The sequence below is a fragment of the Triticum dicoccoides genome, chromosome 3A, assembly GCF_002162155.2.
Source record: "Triticum dicoccoides isolate Atlit2015 ecotype Zavitan chromosome 3A, WEW_v2.0, whole genome shotgun sequence".
NCBI classification, from domain to species: Eukaryota; Viridiplantae; Streptophyta; class Magnoliopsida; order Poales; family Poaceae; genus Triticum; species Triticum dicoccoides.
Genome location: NC_041384.1, coordinates 369,185,451 through 369,206,810, shown reverse-complemented (window position 1 = coordinate 369,206,810; position 21,360 = coordinate 369,185,451).

Here is a 21,360-nt window from a genome sequence, read left to right as displayed (position 1 = left end):
CTCCGGCAGGCGTAGAACTAACTCGCCAACGTTATAAGTTTTGCCCCGTACTTCTCTGCTTTGGTATCTGTGAGCCTGTTGCTGATAGAATGCGGAACGAGCTTTTGCCACGTCGCGCTCCTCCTCCAGGGTGTCCAGACTGTCCTGCCGATCGAGCTCGACTTCTCTTTCTTCGTACATGCACACTCGAGGTGAGTCATGAATTATGTCGCAGGGCAGAACCGCCTCTGCACCGTACACCATAAAGAAGGGTGTGTATCCGGTAGTACGATTCGGCATGGTCCACAGCCCCCAGAGTACGGAGTCGAGCTCCTCTACCCAGTGCATGTTAGACTCCTTTAAGGACCGCACTAATCTGGGTTTGATGCCGCTCATGATAAGACCATTTGCTCGCTCGACTTGGCCATTGGTTTGTGGGTGATAGACAGAAGCATAATCGAGCTTGATGCCCATGTTGCTGCACCAGAGTTTTACCTCATCGGCCGTGAAGTTCGTGCCGTTGTTAGTGATGATGCTGTGGGGGACGCCATAACGGTGTACAACCCCGGATATGAAGTCTATCACCGGTCCGGATTCGGCCGTTTTAACAGGTCTGGCTTCTATCCGTTTGGTGAATTTATCTACCATGACCAGTAAGTATTTTTTCTTATGGGTTCCCCCTTTAAGGGGTCCAACCATGTCAAGCCCCCAGACCGCGAAGGGCCAGGTAATGGGGATTGTTTGGAGGGCGGTGGGTGGCATGTGGCTTTGGTTTGCAAAAAGCTGGCAACCAACACAGCGTTGGACCAAGTCCTGTGCGTCTGCCCGGGCCGTCGGCCAATAAAAACCTGTACGGAAGGCCTTGCTTACAAGGGCCCGGGCTGCGGCGTGGTGGCCGCCGAGTCCGGCATGAATTTCTGCCAAAAGCTTCCACCCTTCCTCTTCAGAGATGCACCTTTGAAGGACTCCGGTAGTGCTTTTTTTATACAGCTCTCCCTCGTGGACCCTGTAGGCTTTAGATCGCCGCACTATGCAGCGTGCCTCATTTTGGTCCTCGGGAAGTTCCTGCCTAGTTAGTGGTTCTGTCCACGGGGCGATGATGGCCATTATTACGTGGGCTGAAGGTGTTATTTTGGTGGCAGAGCCTCTGATTATGTCAGAGTGTTCGGTATCGGGCATTTTGGCCGGGTCCGGGCTATTGTTACCGGTGTCCCCTTCCCATACCACGGATGGCTTAAACAACCTCTCCAAAAAGATGTTGCTGGGGACCTCATCGCGTTTTGCGCCGATGCGGGCGAGGATATCCGCCGCCTGATTGTTTTCCCGAGCCACATGGTGAAATTCAAGCCCCTCGAACCGAGCTGACATCTTTAGGATGGCGTTTCGATAGGCCGCTATCTTCAGATCCTTGGTATCGAATTCTCCATTTATTTGGGATATTGCGAGGTTCGAATCCCCACGCACCTCCAGGCGTTGAATGCCCATGGAAACTGCCATCCGAAGACCATGTAATAGGGCTTCGTATTCGGCTGCATTGTTGGAGTCTGTATACAGTATCTGCAGTACGTATAGAACTGTATCTCCGGTTGAGGACGTCAGGACGATGCCAGCCCCCAGACCAGCCAACATTTTGGACCCGTTGAAGTGCATGATCCAATTGGAGTATGCACCATACTCTTTAGGGAGTTCGGCCAATACTTGCAATTTAATGGCTCGCCGGGGTTTGTATGTTATGTTGAACGGGAGGAGCTCAATGGCCCATTTGGCAATCCGGCCCATGGCGTCGCGGTTGTTTATAATATCATTAAGTGGCACTTCCGAGGCTACTATAATCGAACACTCTTGAAAGTAGTGTCGCAGCTTCCGGGATGCCATGAATACCGCATAGGATATCTTTTGATAATGTGGGTACCGTGATTTGCATGGAGTGAGGACAGTGGATACATAATATACCGGCTTTTGAAGGGGGAATTTATGTCCGTCCGTTTCTCGTTCGACGACGAGCACTGCGCTTACAACCTGATGAGTTGCCGCAATGTACAACAGCATTGGTTCGCCGATGTTTGGCGCGGCCAGGATTGGGTTGGTTGCCAGTATGGCTTTTATTTCTTCCAATCCGGCTGTGTCAGTGTCCGTCCACTCGAAGTGTTCGGTGCACCGAAGGAGGCGATAAAGGGGTAATGCCTTTTCTCCTAAGCGGGAGATAAAGCGGCTTAGAGCCGCCACACATCTGGTTAATTTCTGGATTTTTTTTAGGTACGTTGGGATAGCCAACTGTGACACAGCTCAGATTTTGGCCGGATTTGCTTCAATTCCTCTACTGGATACAATGAAACCCAAAAGCTTTCCGGCTGGTACACCGAAAACGTATTTTTCCGGATTGAACTTGATGTCGTATGTTAGGAGGTTGTCAAATGTGAGCCTCAAGTCGTCTATTAGAGACTCGACGTGTTTGGTTTTGACGACCACATCATCTACGTATGCCTCTATTATTTTGCCGATTTGTTTCTCCAGACATGTCTGAATAATGCGCTGATATGTTGCGCCGGCGTTTTTGAGCCCAAAAGGCATTGTGTTGAAACAGAAGGGGCCGTATGGTGTGATAAATGCCGTTGCGGCTTGGTCGGACTCCGCCATCTTGATTTGGTGGTAGCCGGAGTATGCATCGAGGAAACACAATGAATCGTGTCCTGCTGTAGCATCAATAATTTGATCGATGCGGGGGATCGGGAAGGGATCCTTTGGGCAAGCCTCGTTGAGGTCCTTGAAATTGACACATAGGTGCCAGGATTTGTCCTTCTTTGTACCATCACCAGGTTTGCTAGCCAGTCCGGGTGTTTTATTTCTCTAATGAATCCGGCCTCCAATAACTTGGCTAGTTCCTCTCCCATAGCTTGTCTCTTAGGTTCAGAGAAACGCCAAAGAGTCTGCTTGACTGGCTTGAATCCCCTTAGAATATTAAGGCTGTGCTCGGCCAGCCTGCGTGGGATTCCTGGCATGTCTGAGGGGTCCACGGCCTCCAGGAACTCACGTAGAATATTAAGGCTGTTCCTCTCCCATAAATTCTCGCGCAGGAACTCTCGTAGTGCGGCGTCCATGGCGGGGTTTAACTGTGCCTCGATGGAGGCTGCTTTTTTAGGGTGCGTTGGGTGGACTTGGAACTTGACTATTTCATCCGCTAGTTTAAAAGAGCTGGACTTGGATCTCTTGTCAAGTATCACATCGTCCCTGTCCACGGTGGAGCATAGTGCAGTTAATTCCTCGGCCGAAAGGGCTTCGGATAATGCCTCAAGGGCCAATGCGGCTGTTTTGTTTTCGGCGTGGAGTGTTGTGTCCGGATCACTAGCGAGAGTGATGATTCCGTTGGGCCCGGGCATTTTGAGCCTCATGTACCCGTAATGGGGTATGGCTTGGAAGATCATGAATGCCTCCCGCCCTAAAAGGGCGTGGTATCCTCTACTGAACGGGGCCACTTGGAATGTAATTTTCGGACCTATAGTTCTCCAGCGTGCCGAATACCACATCTAGTGTGATTTTCCCAGCATGGCGTGCTTCCCAACTAGGGATGATTCCTCTGAAGGTTGTGCTGCTTTGCTCAATGCGGTTCCAGTCTATTTCCATTTTTTGAAGAGTTTCCTCATAGATGAGGTTTAATCCACTGCCGCCGTCCATGAGTACTTTGGTGAGTCGAAAGCCATCCACAATTGGACTGAGGACCAGTGCAGCCAGTGCTCGGGCTATTCGGAATTTAGGTTCATCACTGGCATTGAAGGTACTAGCCGTGTCACTCCATGGATTTATCGCTGCCACGTGGCAGATTTCGGCAAGGTTGCAGAGTGTTCGCTTGCGCCTATTATTTGATGTGAAGGTCTCAAAGACTGTTAATACCGTATTGTTATCCCCGGGATGGTGCTATGTGGCATCTGGGATGAGAAGATCCTCGCCGCTTTTGGCCACCTGCCGGAGTATCCAACATGCTCTAAGGCTGTGTGTTGGTATGGTATCCGCTGTACTATGAATTTTACAGGGTCCGTTGAGCCATCCCTCCAATACGGTTCCACGCCCTGTAGAGGGTTTTTTCTTATTCGTAATTAACTCGGGTGTCTTATGATAGTGCACCCTTTTACTTCGGACTAGGTGTATATTCAGAGCCGGATTATCCCGACATTTCGTTTCGGTTTTCCAGGCACTTTCCATCGCACAGTACTTTCGTACTATGGACGCCAAGTCGGCGAAGCGTGATATGTCACGGCGACTTATGGAGTTAAGGATTCCCTTGTCCGTGCAATTATTGCAGAAAAATGAGACTGCGTCTTCCTCACGACAGTCCTTAACCTTGTTCATCACAAGGAGGAATCTGGCCCAATAATGATGTACTGTTTCGCAGGGCGCTTGCTGATGTGGGAAAGATCGTTTATGTTTGGGTGGGTGGGTGGATTTGAGTCCGAACCCTTACCTAATCTGAGACCCAGGGGCCGAGGAGTTTCCAATCTTGGAAGTTTGGGTGTCGGGGTGTTGCTCGATAAGTCTGGCCCGCTGCCTGACTCTAGGTTCAGGCCTTGGGTGATGTCCTCCCGCAAACGGGTATCCGGCTCGGAGAGCTCAGGAATCCGGACATAGTTAGTCCTCAAGATAGAGGAAGAATCGCCGCATTGTTCCTCCACCACCGCAATATGATGGGTGACCGGTGGAGAGTTAATCTCCCTTTGATCGGGTTTAAGCCCAATCCGATCGTAGTCCGTAGCAACTCCCAAGGTGGCAATGTGATCCAAGAGCTCGTTTAGGGTAGAGAGCTCCACTAGATCCATCTGCTCGGCAAATTCCGAGCCAACGTGGAGGCTGTTTTTGATGACCCGAGAAGTCATCGTCGGTGCAGCAGCCGAATGGGCGGTCGATGAAACTGCCTAGTCAGAGAGTTTGGCCGACAGCGAGGGCTCCCCCGGCGGTAATGTTGTTTTTCAACAACGAGACGAGGCATCCTTCCTTACGGTGACGGCACAGTGGAACTCTCAATGAAAGCACCAATGTCGGTGTCAAAACCGATGGATCTCGGGTAGGGGGTCCCGAAATGTGCGTCTAAGGCGGGTGGTAACAGGAAGCAAGGGACACGATGTTTACCCAGGTTCAGGCCCTCTTGATGGAGGTAATACCCTACGTCCTGCTTGATTGTTCTTGATAATATGAGTAGTACAAGAGTTGATCTACCACGAGATCGAAGAGGCTAAACCCTAGATGCTAGCCTATGGTATGATTGTTGATTTTCCTACGGACTAAACCCTACGGTTTGTATAGACACGGGGGGGGGGGCTAGGGTTACACAGAGTCGGTTATAAGGAAGGAGATCTACATATCCGTACTGCCAAGTTTGCCTTCCACGCCAAGGAGAGTCCCATCCGGACACGGGACGGAGTCTTCAGTCTTGTATCTTCATAGTCCAACAGTCTGGCCAAAGGATATAGTCCGGCTGTCCGGATACCCCCTAATCCAGGACTCCCTCAGCGTGACTTGAATCTCGAAGGGCACGTTGCGCCTCAAGTGCTTGAGCTTCACGTAGTTGATGTTCTTGGCGTTGTGCCTCGGCATCTTGTGCATCTTGGTGTAGACACGCTCGCTCTTCCGCTTCGTGGTAGCGTTGTCGTTGCTGTTCTCGTGCTTGCGCAAAGGTAGCTTGGTTTTGACGGTGTCGGTGCTCTTGAGAGTCGTTCTCGCATAGAGGATTGAAGCTTGATTGACGATTGTTGCGCGCGGCACGGCGAAGAGTGTTCGATGTCGGTGTACTTGAGCCAGAGAGGGTGAAGTCAGAGTGTCGACTTGAGTGGATCTGTCTTGATGAGGACGAAGTGGAAGAAGAGCGTTTGAGAAACAAAGCATGAGTCTCATCCATTCTTGCGTCGTTCTCTTGATTGTGATCGTCGAGCTTGTGGTCGAAGTAGTCTCTTGTACGTTGCTCGGAGAGTCGCAAGTCAGTGGCGAGGTTGTCGATGCGTTCACTCATTGCTTGTTGCCCTTGATGCAAAGCACGTTGTGTTGGGTTCTACGGTAGGCTGCATCGACTACAAATTAAAATTTTCCTACACGCAGAACAACCAAGAACATGCTACGGGAGATGGATCAAAGTTCGTTACCACTAGACGCGCAGTGTCGTGCAGCGGAAGAAGAGTTGGGGCAGCGCGTCCGCGTGGATCGTCTCCTCCTCATTCGATCTCCCTCGTACAGCCGGTAGTTGGTTCCCACGTACAGGTTCACCGGAGCGGCGCAAGTGCACCGCCTCTAATGGTATCCGCGCCTGCTGGACGAATGTCATGCGGCAGACTGCTAGGTCCAATCACACAACCGGCGGCGAGTGGAGGTGTCTATTCGCAATAGATGCAAACTCTAGTGACAGCGCCGAAGCGATCAATCGCCTGAGTGTGCGACACCTCCACTTTATATAGGCGTCCGTCGCAGGCTCAACACTTGGGCCTTGCACGGACCCTAAAGCCCATAAGTCTACTCGGCCACAATCCGAATACAGCTCGGATCACATCCGACCAGTGTCCTCGGATCCGACCTCGTAGGTTCCTTCCCTTAAGCGCGCGACCCCTTAGGTTCAAGCCGGCTTGGTCGCAGTTCGGATCACCTCCGAACTGCATAGTTGGTAGCTGCCTCTAGCAAGGCATGCCGAACACCAAACAGACTATGAAGCTGGTTAGGCAAACCTGTACATCATACTTCCATTCCTTTTGCCACACGATATATGTTGTCGGGCTCAAGGCGAGTCTTTCATCCTTGTGCTAGCCCGACCTCTTTCTCGTCCCAGTGATGCCAACCACAAACCGGATTATCTCATAATCTTTGTCGCATGGCCATGCTTATCTTGGTCGGATCACACGAGGGGCCCAGAGAATATCTCTCCTGATCGGAGGGGCAAATCCCATCTTGCTCGACCATGTCTCATAGCATGTTTCTGGACAAACACGAAACCTACCTTTATAACTACCCAGTTACGGAGTAGCGTTTGGTCAGCCCAAAGCAAGTCTGTCACCATCCTGAGTACATGCGTCAGCTCAGGTCTTAGGACATAGAACATATGTTATACTCGAGACTCACAGATGACATATCGTTGCGTCTCATAGTTGGGTCTGTCTGACTCGGACCTTATCTTGACTCGGATCCGACTACGTTGAATCCGACCATATCCTTCCAAGTCCATATTATCCGGTTAGCATCCATTGCTCCATGGCTAGTGAGACCAAGCCATCGACCGTGTCATATGCTAGTCTAGTTGGATGTGCATCCACACAGCCCTTTCGACTAGGGACCTTTTAGGATAGCCATCATACAATGCATAGTCCCACAAACAAGTCACGTACTTGCTGATACACATCATTGATAATGTCCAAGGACTATCGTTATTCATAAACACATAGGAAATATCATCATACATGATTGCCTCTAGGGCATATCTCCAACAGTCTCCCACTTGCATTAGAGTCAATCAAATAGACATTGAATGCCCATAGCTCTAACGTGCCCCTCATGCTTGGGTTGTGGAAGCGGCTTAGTCAACGGATCTGCAACATTTGCATCCGTGTGAATCTTGCATAACTCTACATCACCACTCTTTACGATCTTTCGTATCAGGTGAAATTTCCGATCTATGTGTCTGACCTTGCGGTGATTCCTCGACTCCTTGGCTTGTGCGATGGCACCAGAATTATCACAATAAAGGTCCAACAGTTTTACTAAGGCTGGGAAAATACCAAGATCATCCAGAAAGTTCCGGATCCAAACACCTTCCTTTGCAGCTTCACAAGCCGCAATGTATTCCGCTTCTGTAGTAGAATCGGCCACCGTATCTTGCTTGGAACTCATCCAGCTCACGGCTCCTCCGTTCATGATGTACACGAATCCGGACTGTGATCGACAATCATCTCTGTCGGTTTGGAAACTAGCATCGGCGTAACCCCTTACGACGAGCTCTTCCTCACCTCCATAAACTAGGAACATCTCTTTAGTCCTTTTCAGGTACTTCAAAATAGTCTTCACCGCTGCCCAGTGACTCTCACCTGGGTTGGCCTGGTATCTACTTGTTAGGCTTATTGCAAAAGCAACATCGGGCCTCGTACATATCATGGCATACATGATGGATCCGATTGCCGAGGCATACGGAATCCTACTCATCCTACTTCGCTCATCAGATGTCGAAGGACTCCGAGTCTCGCTTAGCCTTATACCATGTGAGAGTGGCAAGAACCCTTTCTTTGCCTCACTCATGTTGAGCCGCTTCAACACTTTATCTATGTACGTGCTCTGGCTTAAGCCGAGCAGCCTTCTTGATCTATCTCTATAGATCTTAATGCCTAAAATGTACATTGCCTCACCAAGGTCCTTGATTGAAAACTTGCCATTCAATGACTCCTTAAATGAGTTCAGCATCGAAATATCATTTCCGATAAGTAGTATGTCAACCACAAACAAGATCAAAAACACTATCGAGCTCCCACTTAATTTCTTGTATAAACAAGAGTCCTCTTTGCTTTTGATGAAGCCGAAACCAGTGACGACCTCATCAAAACAAATGTTCTAGCTCCGAGATGCTTGCCTCAACCCACAAATGGATCTCTTGAGCTTGCATACCTTACTAGTGCTAGTCAGATCGACAAAACCCTCGGGCTGTATGATATACACATCCTCGGTTAAATTTTCGTGAAGGAAAGTCGTCTTGACATCCATCTGCCATATCTCGTAATCAAAATATGCAGCTATAGCTAGTATGATCCTCACCGACTTTGGCATCACTACCGGCGAGTAAGTCTCGTCATAGTCAATTCCTTGAACTTGTCCATAACCCTTAGCAACAAGCCGAGCTTTGTGGATCTGAACATTTCCATCCACATCAGTTTTCTTCTTAAAGACCCATTTGCAACCAATGGCTATTACGCCAGGCGGCGGATCAACCAAGTCCCAGACTTGATTCTCATCCATGGACTTTAACTCAGATCTCATGGCCTCCAGCCATGCCTCGGAATCTGGGCTCACCATCGCTTCCGCATACGTGGCCGGCTCGTCACTTTCTAGCAACAATACATCATACACTCTGCGCAATCTTTCCGACCTCCGTGGTTCCGGTGCCGCTTCCACTACGGGTTCGCTGACTGACTCCGGTATGATCTCATCACCAGCCGAGCCGTCCCCGAGTGGTCCTCGAATTTCTTCGAGTCGGACTATCCTCCCACTAGCGTCCCGACTGAGAAACTCTTTCTCAAGGAAAACCCCGTTCTGAGCAACAAACACTTTGTTCTCTTCCCGGTTGTAGAAGCTATATCCCAAGGTTTCCCTCGGATATCCCACGAATATGCATTTATCCGACTTGGGTGTAAGCTTGTCTGACATAAGTTTCTTGACAAATGCTTCACAACCCCAAATCTTTAGAAAAGACAAATTAGGACTCTTCCCGGTCCACATCTCATGTGGTGTCTTGTCTACGGATTTTGATGGTACCCTGTTAAGTGTGAAAGCTGCAGTTTCTAGAGCATATCCCCGGAATGACAAGGGTAAATCTGACTTGCTCATCATAGATCGAACCATGTCCAACAAGGTACGATTCCTCCATTCTGATACACCATTTCTCTATGGCATACCCGGAGGTGTGAGCTGAGGTACTATACATCTGCTTTTTAGATGATCATCAAACTCCTGGCTCATGTACTCACCTCCACGATCAGATCGTAGAAGTTTTATAGTCTTGCCGAGATGATTCTCAACCTTGTTTTGAAACTCTTTGAACTTTTCAAAAGTCTCTGACTTGTGCCTCATCAAATAGATATATCCATATCTACTCAAGTCATTAGTAAAAGTCACGAAGTACTGATAGCCACCTCTAGCAGTTGTGCTCATTGGTCCACACACATCACTATGTATCGGTTCCAACAGCTCGGATGCCCTCTCACAACTCTTTGTGAAAGGAGACTTAGTCATCTTGCCGAGAAAGCATGATTCACATGTCTCGAACGACCCAAAGTCGGCCGAAGCTAGGAGTCCATCATCATGGAGCTTCTTCATGCATTTCAGACTAATCTGTCCAAGCCGACAATGCTAGAAGTATGTCTGATTTATCTCATTAGGCTTATGCCTCTTGACATTCATGTTATAGACCGGTTCATGTTCTAGATTCAATATAAATAACCCATCAACAATGGGTGCATAGCCGTGGAACATACCATTCAAATAAATCGAAAAACCATTGTCCTTTAAATTGAATTCATAACCCTGACTCATCAAGCATGAGGCAGAAATAATGTTCCGACTAAGTGCAGGAATGTAATAACAATTATTCAATTCCAAAATAAATCCAGAAGGAAGCTGGAGCTGCATCGTGCCGACCTCCAATGCATCAACTCTTGCTTTGTTGCCGACCCTGATGTCAATCCCCCCTTGCGCCACACGCCTAGTTCTTACCAACCCCTGCATCGAGTTGCAAACGTGAACAACCGATCTGGTATCAAATACCGAAGAGCTGCTAGGTATGTCAGCAAGGTAAATGTCTATAACATATGCAACAAGTGTACCTTTGCCTGAAGCAGCATTCCCGGCCTTCTTGCCATGCTTTGCAAGCCACATGCTATAGTTCCTCTTCCCGTGACCAGTTTCCTTGCAATGATAGCAAATGGTATTTGAGTCCGGTCCAGACTTTGGCGCAGTGGCGGAGGTTACCATCTCCGTGCCCTTTGCCTTAGCCTTTTTCTTGAACCGACTCTTCTTGAACTTAGTCGGTTTCTGCACCATCAACACTTGATGTGTGCCTTTCTTAATACCCTGCTCTGCCACTTTATGCATCCCATGCAATTTAGTGAGCTTCTTATCCATGCCATGCATATGATAGTTCGAGATGAACGTCCCATAGCTGGGCGGAAGAGAACCCAGAACTGCATCAGTAGCCAGCTCATCCAAGAGCGGGAAGCCCAACCGATCCAAAGCTTGCATATATCCGATCATCTTGATCACATGCAGGCTCAGTGGATCACCTTCCTTCAACTTACAATCCATCAAGGATTGCCAGACGTTGAACCTTTCGGTTCTAGCCTGCACCTAAAACATGCTCTTGAGACTCTCGATCATATCGAAAGCCCCAACATCTTCGAAATGCTGCTGCAAATCGGCTCCATACAAGCCAGCATTAGGCAGCTGATCTCGTTTGATTCATCAACGAGTTTCTGGTAGGCATTCTTGGTTGTGGTACTAGCATTATCGGCAGGTTCCTCTGGAAGCGGATCCTCTGGAACATGTTCCTTTTTATCATGCTTGAGAACAATTCTCAAATTTCTATACCAGGTAGTAAAGTTTGTTCCATTCAGTTTATCCTTTTCCAGAATTGATTTCAATGCAAAGTTGGGTTGAGCAGGTGGTGCCATTGATCTACAACAGAAAAATATGCAATCACTAAGCAATGTGTTTATGTAGAGTAATTCTAGCCTTAAACAGAAATACTCCCACTGAAGTTAGCATCCCTCCGCAAACTCTCAGTAATTCAGGATCCGACTAGCACATGTGACTAGTGAGCTTTAGCATCATTGCTAGACAACATGCCTATCCGATAAGCAACTCCTTACTAATCATATCTCTTTATGACTCCTGTCGGTCGGGTAGGTATCTCATACCCCGGCTCCCGACCTCTTTTGCCACAAGGCCCAATACTGTTTTGATAGCCTTGTGAAGTTAACCTAATGCAGTGCATGTCCATATCCGACACAAACCCTTCAGTTCAAGGACACCTAGCAGCACACCAATTTTATGAGCCCACTACTAGACGTACTTGACGTGCGAAGGTGCAACTTCGGGAATGGCAATTTACATGATATTCATGAGGGATCTTTCTACCATTTTAACATGCATAGAAACAAAGAAGCATAACAATCACAAGTAAAACATATATTGTGAAATAGTATGGCTCCTTCATGGATGTTCTTCCAGGTCGGCTCCAACTCCGATGACCATCTAGAAACTCCATCTTGTTTGTCACGTCGGGCCGCCAAGCCGCCAACCTGATCTCTATTATCCAAATACTACAACTAGTAATGAATTTTACATAGAGTCATAATTCGACACGCAGGTCGTTATACAATAAAATGACAGCACTTTGGCTCCTGCCGGCTGACAAACATGACACGCAGGCCATGTATAATTTACACACATGCATCACATACACATGAGCCATACTATTCACATCAAACCCCGCAAAATAAAGTTATGCATAGAATCGCATTCTACCGGTTTTGAGTGATCGTGTACGAAATACAAGGCGCTACGCACAAGGCAGCGCTCGACGTTTTCGGAAATCACATATCACATCTGAACTCCGATCATGCCAAATTTTCCGATCTGACCGATCTTATCGATTATCGCGAGCCCGATTCGGATTTACGTTTCACTATTAACCCCGATGGCGATACCGACCGGTAAGGGTAGGTTGTGTCACGACCTCATCAATTCCGATCATCAGAAAACATAGCCACGTCGATCCCCATGTCTAGTTGATGTCATCAACCGTGCACATAGACGATCTTATCAATGACAACATATCTCATCTATCGCCTCCACATATCTAATATGCATACAATCTGAATCCAAATCCTATAGCAGACGCTCTGATACCACCGTTGGGTTCTATGGTAGGGTGCGTCGACTGCAAATTAAAATTTTCCTACGCGCGGAACAACCAAGAAGATGCTACTGGAGATGGATCAAAGTTCGTTACCACTATACGCACGGTGCCGTGCAGCGGCAAAAGAGTTGGGACAGCGTGTCCGCGTGGATCGTCTCCTTCTCGTTCGATCTCCCTTGTCAGCCGGTAGTCGGTTCCCACGTACAGGTTCGCCGGAGCGGCGCAAGTGCACCGCCTCTAACGGTATCCGCGCGTGCAGGAGGAACATCGTGCGACGGACTGCTAGGTACGATCACACAACCAACGGCGAGTGGAGGTGTCTATTCGCAACACATGCAAACCCTAGTGACAACACCGAAGCGATCAATCGCCTGAGTGTGCGGCACGTCCACTTTATATAGGCGCCCGTCACAGGCTCAACACTTGGGCCTTGCACGGACCCTAAAGCCCATAAGTCTACTCAGCCACAATCCGAATACAACTCGGATCATATCCGGCCAGTGTCCTCGGATCCGACCTCGTAGGTTCCTTCCCTTAAGCGTGCGACCCCTTAGGTTCAAGACGGCTTGGTCGCAGTTCGGATCACCTCTGAACTGCACAGTTGGTAATGGCCTCTAGCAAGGCATGCCGAACACCAAACAGACTATGAAGCTGGTTATGCGAACCTGTACATCGTACTTCCATTCCTTTTGCCACACGATATATGTTGTCGTGCTCAAGGCGAGTCTGTCATCCTTGTGCTAGCCCGACCTCTTTCTCGTTCAAGTGATGCCGACCACAAACCGGATTATCTCATAATCCTTGTCGCATGGCCATGCTTATCTTGGTCGGATCACACGAGGGGCCCAGAGTATATCTCTACTGATCGGAGGGACAAATCCCATCTTGCTTGACCACGTCTCGCAGCATGGTTCTGGTCAAACCCGAAACCTACCTTTATAACTACCCAGTTACGGAGTAGCGTTTGGTCGGCCCAAAGCAAGTCTGTCACCATCCCGAGTACATGCGTCAGCTCAGGTCTTAGGACATAGAACATATGTTGTACTCGAGACTCACAGATGACACATCGCTGCGTCTCATAGTTGGGTCTGTCCGACTCTGACCTTATCTCGACTCGGATCCGACTACGTCGAATCCGACCAGATCCTTCCAAGTCCATATTATCTGGTTAGCATCCAATGCTCCATGGCTAGTGAGACCAAGCCATCGACCGTGTTATATGCTACTCTAGTTGGTTGCGCGTCCACACAGCCCTTTCGACTATGGACCTTTTAGGACAATCATCATACAATGCATAGTCCCACAAACAAATCACGTACTTGCTGATACACATCATTGATAATGTCCAAGGACTATATTTATTCATAAACACATAGGAAATATCATCATACATGATTTCCTCTAGGGCATATCACCAACACATTGTGCACCAAAGATGAGGCTCACTACAAAAAAAGACACATTCGTGACATTTTGGGCCGAACGAATTTCTTTTCTATCATACATATGACACTTCTATGATGATACTTGTGACAAAACCCGGTATCATCATAGATGTGGTGGGCTCCTACTTCTATGACAAAAAATCATGACAGAAAATGGGCTTTTCGTCCTGGGCGGGCCGGAGACGCAGCTGCATGACATTCTTTGGGCCGTCCATGACGGAAAAAACCGTGGTAGAAGCGAGGGCGAGGAAAATTTTGGGGAGTTCCCGGTTACGGTGGGAGGTCAGGGGCCGAGCGATGCATGTTTCTCTCGTACACGTACGTGCGTGTGTGCGAGGCGTTGGCTCTAACTGAACCCGAGCGAGGCGTTGGGCTCTAACTGAACCCGAGCGATTGCACTATAGGCTACGCGTTACTGAACCCAAGCGATCGATCAATGGCTGTTAACTGAACCCGATCGAGCGATTCCTTCGCTACTGCTGCTAACTGAAGTCGATCGATGCTGCCTCTGGGATGAACAGTGAGCGTTGCCGGGGGGGTTGGATGAACAGTGAGCGATGGCGTTGCCTCTGGATGAACAGGACCTCGTGGTGTGGTGGAGGGCTAGATGAATAGTAGACGGTGGAGGGGTGCTTGTGGAGGGGTGGTTGAACAGGACCCCGTGGTGTGGAGGGCTAGATGAGCAGTAGACGATGGAGGGGTGGTTGAACAGTAGCCGGTGGAGTAGCGCGCGGTGGAGGCTGGATGAACAGGAGCCCGTGGAGGCTGGAGGAGGTCGACAGTGGAGATGAACAATATCCCGTGGAGTCCCGTTTTGCGGTACACCACACCCCTCCCGATGAATAGGACCCCCGTTTCGACCGTAGGAGGTCTGTTTCATCCGTTTTGCGGTACACCACACCCCTCCCGATCAACAGAAACCCTGTTTCGACCGTAGGAGGTACGTTTTCTCCGTTTTGCAGTACACCAGACCCCTCCCGATGAACAGGATCCTGTTTCGAACGTGGCCGGTCGAACACAAGGATGTTTCCTCCATTTTGCGGTACGCCAGGCCTCGTTTCCATCGCCTGTTTCGTCCAAGCCCTCCCGATGAACACGACCACGCATTCCGTTCCGACCCAGCCGGTTGGCTCCCACGCGTTCCGTTGCCTCCCGGTGAACACGACACATTCCGTTGCCTCCCCATGAACACGACGCATTCCATTGCCTCCCCATGAACACGACGACGACGATGTTTCTCCGTTCCGACCCAGCCATGTACACGAGCCCTGGCCGTACGTATGCGCGAGTAGGCATTTGAGACCCCGCCCGTATGTACACATACGTGGCCGAATTTTCTTTCTTGCACCCTGGCCGCTGTACGTACGTGTACATGCTACGTGCGCGCCTCTACATCCACCAATACATATGTACGTACACGTTCGCGACAAGAATGACAATGCTACGTACGCTTCGACCAGGTGGGTCCCGACTGTCAGGCACTTCCTTGCGTGCAAAGATGTAGCTGGTGGGTCCCAGCAGTCAAGGGGCGAATCATTTTGTTTTTTTGCCCAGACACACTTCCTTGCATGCGAAGGTGTAGCTGGTGGGTCCCAGCAGTCAGGGGGGAAACGTTTTTTTGCGAAATATGGTGGCCCGTCCGATGGGTCCCCGCTGTCATGTGGAGGAATAATTATTTTGCGCGTAATAAGGAGGCACTTCCTTGCTGCGGTCGTGGATCCAGCTGTCAGCGTCTCCACGCACAGTACTCTTCCGATGGAAGTCGATCATTGGCCACATTGACCACGCCGTGCCGAGAGCACCACGGCGGTGGACGATTGCGAGGCCTAGGAAGGGGAAGACACGGAGGCAGGGAAGACTCGGCAGTTGTTTCCCACGCAGAGGGGAGTACGACTATACGAGGGTTTGCTGGTTCGTCTGCCATCGCCGGAGAATAACAGCAGGTGTGGGTGAGTAGAGGGATGGCTAGGTCAGCGATGGGAGTACGGTGGGGCGGTGAGGCCTGCGCGGCAGCACAGCCGGCCACGGGGAGGAGGGAGCAGGCAGTCCCGCTGGCGCTTGTTTGAGCGGCTGGAGCAGGAAGAGCAGAGATTGAAGAAGCACGAGGGCCGTTGGATGGACATCCAACAATCAGTGCTTGTGCGTCAACCTTTTTCTTAGGAAAGCCTCAAATCTGTGGAAAACAGCATACAGTGCATCTGTCATTATTTCTAATAATTTATAGCCCATTTGCTAATTCTTAAGGTTTTTTTGGAGCCCATATACTTTTTGTTAGCATTACAGCCCATATTGTGGCCACGGTTAAAAAATTATATGAAATTTTGCATATTTCGGTGTGGTCCGAACTGTTTTTAATCCCGAAATTTCGACTCACATTCAAACTGATTTTAAAAATAAATGTATATCAATATAAAATCCAAAAAATTCTCCACGCATAAAAATTAATGTAATTCAAAATCTTGAAACGAAAAAAAGATATTTGAAACTAATTGCTGGTTTGATGTGTTTTAAAAATGTACAGTCCATTTCTCATTACTGATGGGCCATTTTCTCGGCCAGCCGAATGAAAGCTCTCCTCGTCTTGAAAGATTTGCAGCCCAACAGGCCTGACAAAGCGACTTACTTGGCAAATCACAAAAAAACTAGGCTGTGGCCGTGGACCCAGCTGTCAGCCTCTCCACGTACAGTACTCTTCCGATGGAAGTCGTTCCTTGACCACGTTGACCACGCCGCGCGGAGAGCACCATGGCGGTGGACGGCGGCGAGGCCTAGGAAGGGGACGACGCGGAGCCGGGGAATACGCGGCAGTGGAAGCCCGCGCGGAGAGGAGTACGAGGGTTCACTGGTTCGGCTGCGTTGTGAGGCTGCCGTCGCTGCAAGGCCTGGCTAGCGGTGGGAATAGTAGGGGCGGTGAGGCCTCTGCAGTAGCGCAGCCAGCCACGGGAGGCAGGAGCATGCGGCACGACCGGCGCTGCTTTGGGCGGCTGGAGCAAGAAGACCAGAGGTTGAAGAAGCACTACGGCTGTTGGATGGACATCGTACGGTCACTGGAGCTAGAATCGTTCATATTGACTAAGTTGACAAAGCCCTTCGTCCCTGTCAACTTAATGGGCCCACAAGTCAGCCTCCCACCAAGTTGGGTCTCAGCTAACCGGGGGAGTATTCATTTTTTTATGTGTAATAAGGAGGCACTTCCGGTGGGTCCGAGCTGACAGCGGGGGGAACGTTTTTTTCACGAAATACGGTGACCCATCCGGTGGGTCCTAGCAGTCAGGGGGAAATGATTTTTTTTCGCAAAATACTGTTGGCCCGTCTGGTGGGTCCCCGCTGTCAGGTGGAGGAATAATTATTTTCCGCATAATAAGGAGACACTTCCTTGCGGCTGCCGTGGACCCAGCTGTTAGCCTCTCCACGTATAGTACTCTTCTGATTGAAGTCGGTCGTTGACCACATTGACCACACCGCACCGAGAGCACCACGACGGTGGACGACTACGAGGCCTAGGAAGGGGACAACGCGGAGCCGGGTAAGACGCGGAAGTTGATGCCCACATGGAGAGGAGTACGAGTGTTCACTGGTTCAGCTGCGGTGTGAGGCAGTCGTCGCCGCAGAATAACAGGGGGTGTGGGTGAGTGGAGGGATGGCCTGGCCAGTGGTGGGAGTAGTATGGGGGCGGTGAGGCCTCCGCGGTAGCACAACCGGCCACGAGAGGCAGGAGCAGGCGGCACGACCGATGCTGCTTTGGGCGGCTGGAGCAAGAAGACCAGAGGTTGAAGAAGCACTATGGCCGTTGGATGGACATCATACGGTCACTGGAGCATTGACGAAGTTGACAAAGCCCTCCGTCCCAGTCAACTTAGTAGGCCCACATGTCAGCCCAACAATATGGTGGGTCCCAGCTAGCAGGGGGTATTCATTTTTTTGGGCGTAATAAGGAGGCACTTCCTTGCGTGCAAAGATATAGCTGGTGGGTCCGACCTGTCAGCGGGGGAACGTTTGTTTCGTGAAATATAGAGGCCCTTCCTGTGGGTCCTAGCTCTTAGGTGAAGGAATCATTATTTTGCATGTAATAAGGAGGCATTTCCTTGCGTGCGGCCGTGGACCCAGCTATCAGCCTCTCCACGTACAGTCCACTTCCGATGGATGTCGTTCATTGACCACATTGACCAGGCCACGCCGAGAGCACCAGGGCGGTGGACGACGGCGAGGCCTAGGAAGGGAACGACACGGAGCCAGGGAATACTCGACAGTTGTTTCCCACGCGGAGGAGTACGAGGGTTTACTGGTTCGTCTACCGTCGCCGGAGAATATCAGCATGTGTGGGTGAGTAGAGGGATGGCTAGGCCAGCGATGGGAGTACGGTGGGGCCGTGAGGCCTGCGCAACAGCATAGCTGGCCGCGGGAGGAGGGAGCAGGCAGTCCCGTCGGCGCTTGGTTGAGCGGCTGGAGCATGAAGAGCAGAGATTGAAGAAGCACGACGGCCGTTGGATGGACATCCAACAGTCACTGCTCTCGTGTGTTGACTAAGTTGACAGGGCGTTGCCTGTGCGTCAACCTTTTTTTATGAAAGCATACCCGTCAACCTGTAGTAGGCGCACAAGTCAGCCTCAAATCTGTGGAAAACAGCATACAGCCCATCTGCCATTATTTCTAATAATGTACAGCCCATTTGCTCATTCTTAAGAATATTTTTGGAGCCCATCTTCTTTTTGTTAGCATTACACCCCATATTGTGGCCACGGTTAAAAAGTATACGAAATTTTGCATATTTCGGTGCGGTCAACTATTTTTAATCTAGAAATATCGATTCACATTCAAACTATTTTGAAAAATAATTTATATAAATATAAAATCCAAATAATTGTCCACGCATAAAAATCAATGGAATTTAAGATCTTGTAATGAAAGAAAATTGAAACTAATTCCCGGTTTGATGTGTTTTAAAAATGTACAACCCATTTCTGGGCAAACCGAATGAAACTTCCTCGTCTTGAAAGATTTGCAGCCCAGCAGGGCCGATAAAGCATGTAGGCCTTGTTTGGGTATTTCTTTAAAAAAAATAGAACTGGGCTAGCCATTTTCAGCAAGAAAAAAACACAACTGGGCTCATGATGTGGTAAACATAAATAAAACCCTGGCTAGACGGGCCACAGCCTCCGCACAGCCCCGTTGTTACCCTGATCCGTCGCTAAAACTAGTATATATAACAACTACTTGTTCCTCAAAAAAAACTGAGCGACTTGCTGGGTCCCTGGTGTCAGCCGCTTGTAGTGTAATTCTCTCGTTCATTGACTACGTTGACAATGGCGTGAGCCCCAGATGTCCAACCATTAGGAGGAACCATATTTTTGGACTTGTACTATAGAGGCACTTGCTTGCGTACTGCCATGACACTGGTGGGTCCCTACTGTCATCCTCTCCACGTACAGTCATCTCCTTGTTCCTCTCGGTTGTTGACGACGTTGACAATGCAAGAGGGCGGCGCACCGCGCACGGTGAGCGAACCAAGGCCGCAAGGCGGAGGACGACGGCGAGGCCTCGCACTGAACGAACATGAGCCGTTGAAGATGCACTGGTCCAGTCGCAGGCGGAGCGGAGTACGAGGGTTGACTGGTTCGGGCATGGGTGTGTGTTGGGGCTGACGTCTCCGGAGAATAACATGACGTGTGGGGGAATAGAGGGAGGGACTGGCCAACGTTGGAGGGTACATACAGTAGGGCGGCGGAGGCGCAGCCAGCCATGGGAGGCGGGAGCAGGCGGAGCTGACAAGGTGGTTTGGTTTGGCCGGCTAGAGGAAGAAGAAGACAAGAGATAGAAGATACACGACAGATGTTGGATGTCAATCCAACGGCTGGTAGGCAGAATCGTTTGTTGACTCGCTAGTAAGTCGACACCACCTTGGGTAGGCTATTTCCTCGCGGGTCCCAAATGTCAGAATCCAAATCTGTCACGGTCATGCAACCTTTCCTATGAAAATTTATAACCCATTTGATGTGCTAGTTCGAAATAAGTTTGCGGGTGCTGGTGGGGGCTAATCACTTGGTTTCTGTAATGTATAGTGAGCTCAAGCAGCCCGCGAGAGTGATGTTATTTCCCTTGGTTGGGATTTGTTACAATATTTCACTCTAAATTAAATGAATGGCAAGCCATTTGCGTTGTTTCAAAGAAAATATGACCATCACAGCCGAGTTGAAAAGGGCAGGAACATCTAACTCCAGCTTACAAACTGTACAAAAGCACGAGGGTTAATTGTTCATCAGGTTTACAAAATAACTAGATTAAAAAGGGCAACAACATCTAACTCCAGCACTGTTTTCGACAGTCACAGTCAAATGGATCGGTTAGGTCCATAGAATGAACAACCTGGGTCGTAAAATTTACCGGATTATGACCACAATATGTTGTAAATAGAAGCCCGACACGTTCATAAGCTCTTTTGCCCACCCGAAACTCATTTTTTTGCTCTTCGACATACCCATCCTTCAATTAAGTAAATATATGGGCTTTTGAATAGATTCTACTATTTACTAGTGTGGATGGGCTGTTTTGTCTTGGGCCCAGAGAAACAATTACTACTAGTACAGTGGAGACACTCTACAGCTACCCAGAAAAACAATTACAACTAGTATAGTGGAGACACACTACCGCTTCTGGATCCTCCTAGGTCATTGAAGCGTCTCCCTCTACTGAATGTCGTTATACTTTTGTTCGCCGACATGCGGGCCATGCAACGCGCGGGCCCAAATGCCATCCAGCAAATTAGAAGGCAGTATGCAGGCGGAGAGTCACCCCGGTCGTAGCGCGGCAGTAACGAGTCGTCGTATCACAAAACCCCACCTCCCCACAGTCTAAGTTTGACGGACGAAGCAACCATCATTTCACTCTTTGCTGAATCCCCTTCTCCCTCACCGTCTTCAAGAAAGGCAACACTCGCATCTGCCACTGTTCTTCTCTCCGAACGAAGGGAAGGTAAGCGGATCCGTGATGTTGGTATATTTTCATTCAGAGAAAAAAAAAGAACTTTTGCAAAGCAGTAACCGATCCTCACTCTCTTTTTTGTTTCATTTTCATTGCGATTGTGTTTTCCTTTTAGTGGTCTCCTAGTATTCGTCAGTTTCATGATGGACCAAGGAGAGCCAGACAAAGATCTGCTGATATTGGAGCAGACGCGGGAGGCTGATCCCCACAGACATAGAGCTCCAAGAAGATGGAGGCAACCACTGAGCCGACCCCAGATATGCTCACGTCCACTACTGAGATGGTCAACGCCCCGTTTGAGGTTACAGCCCCCGT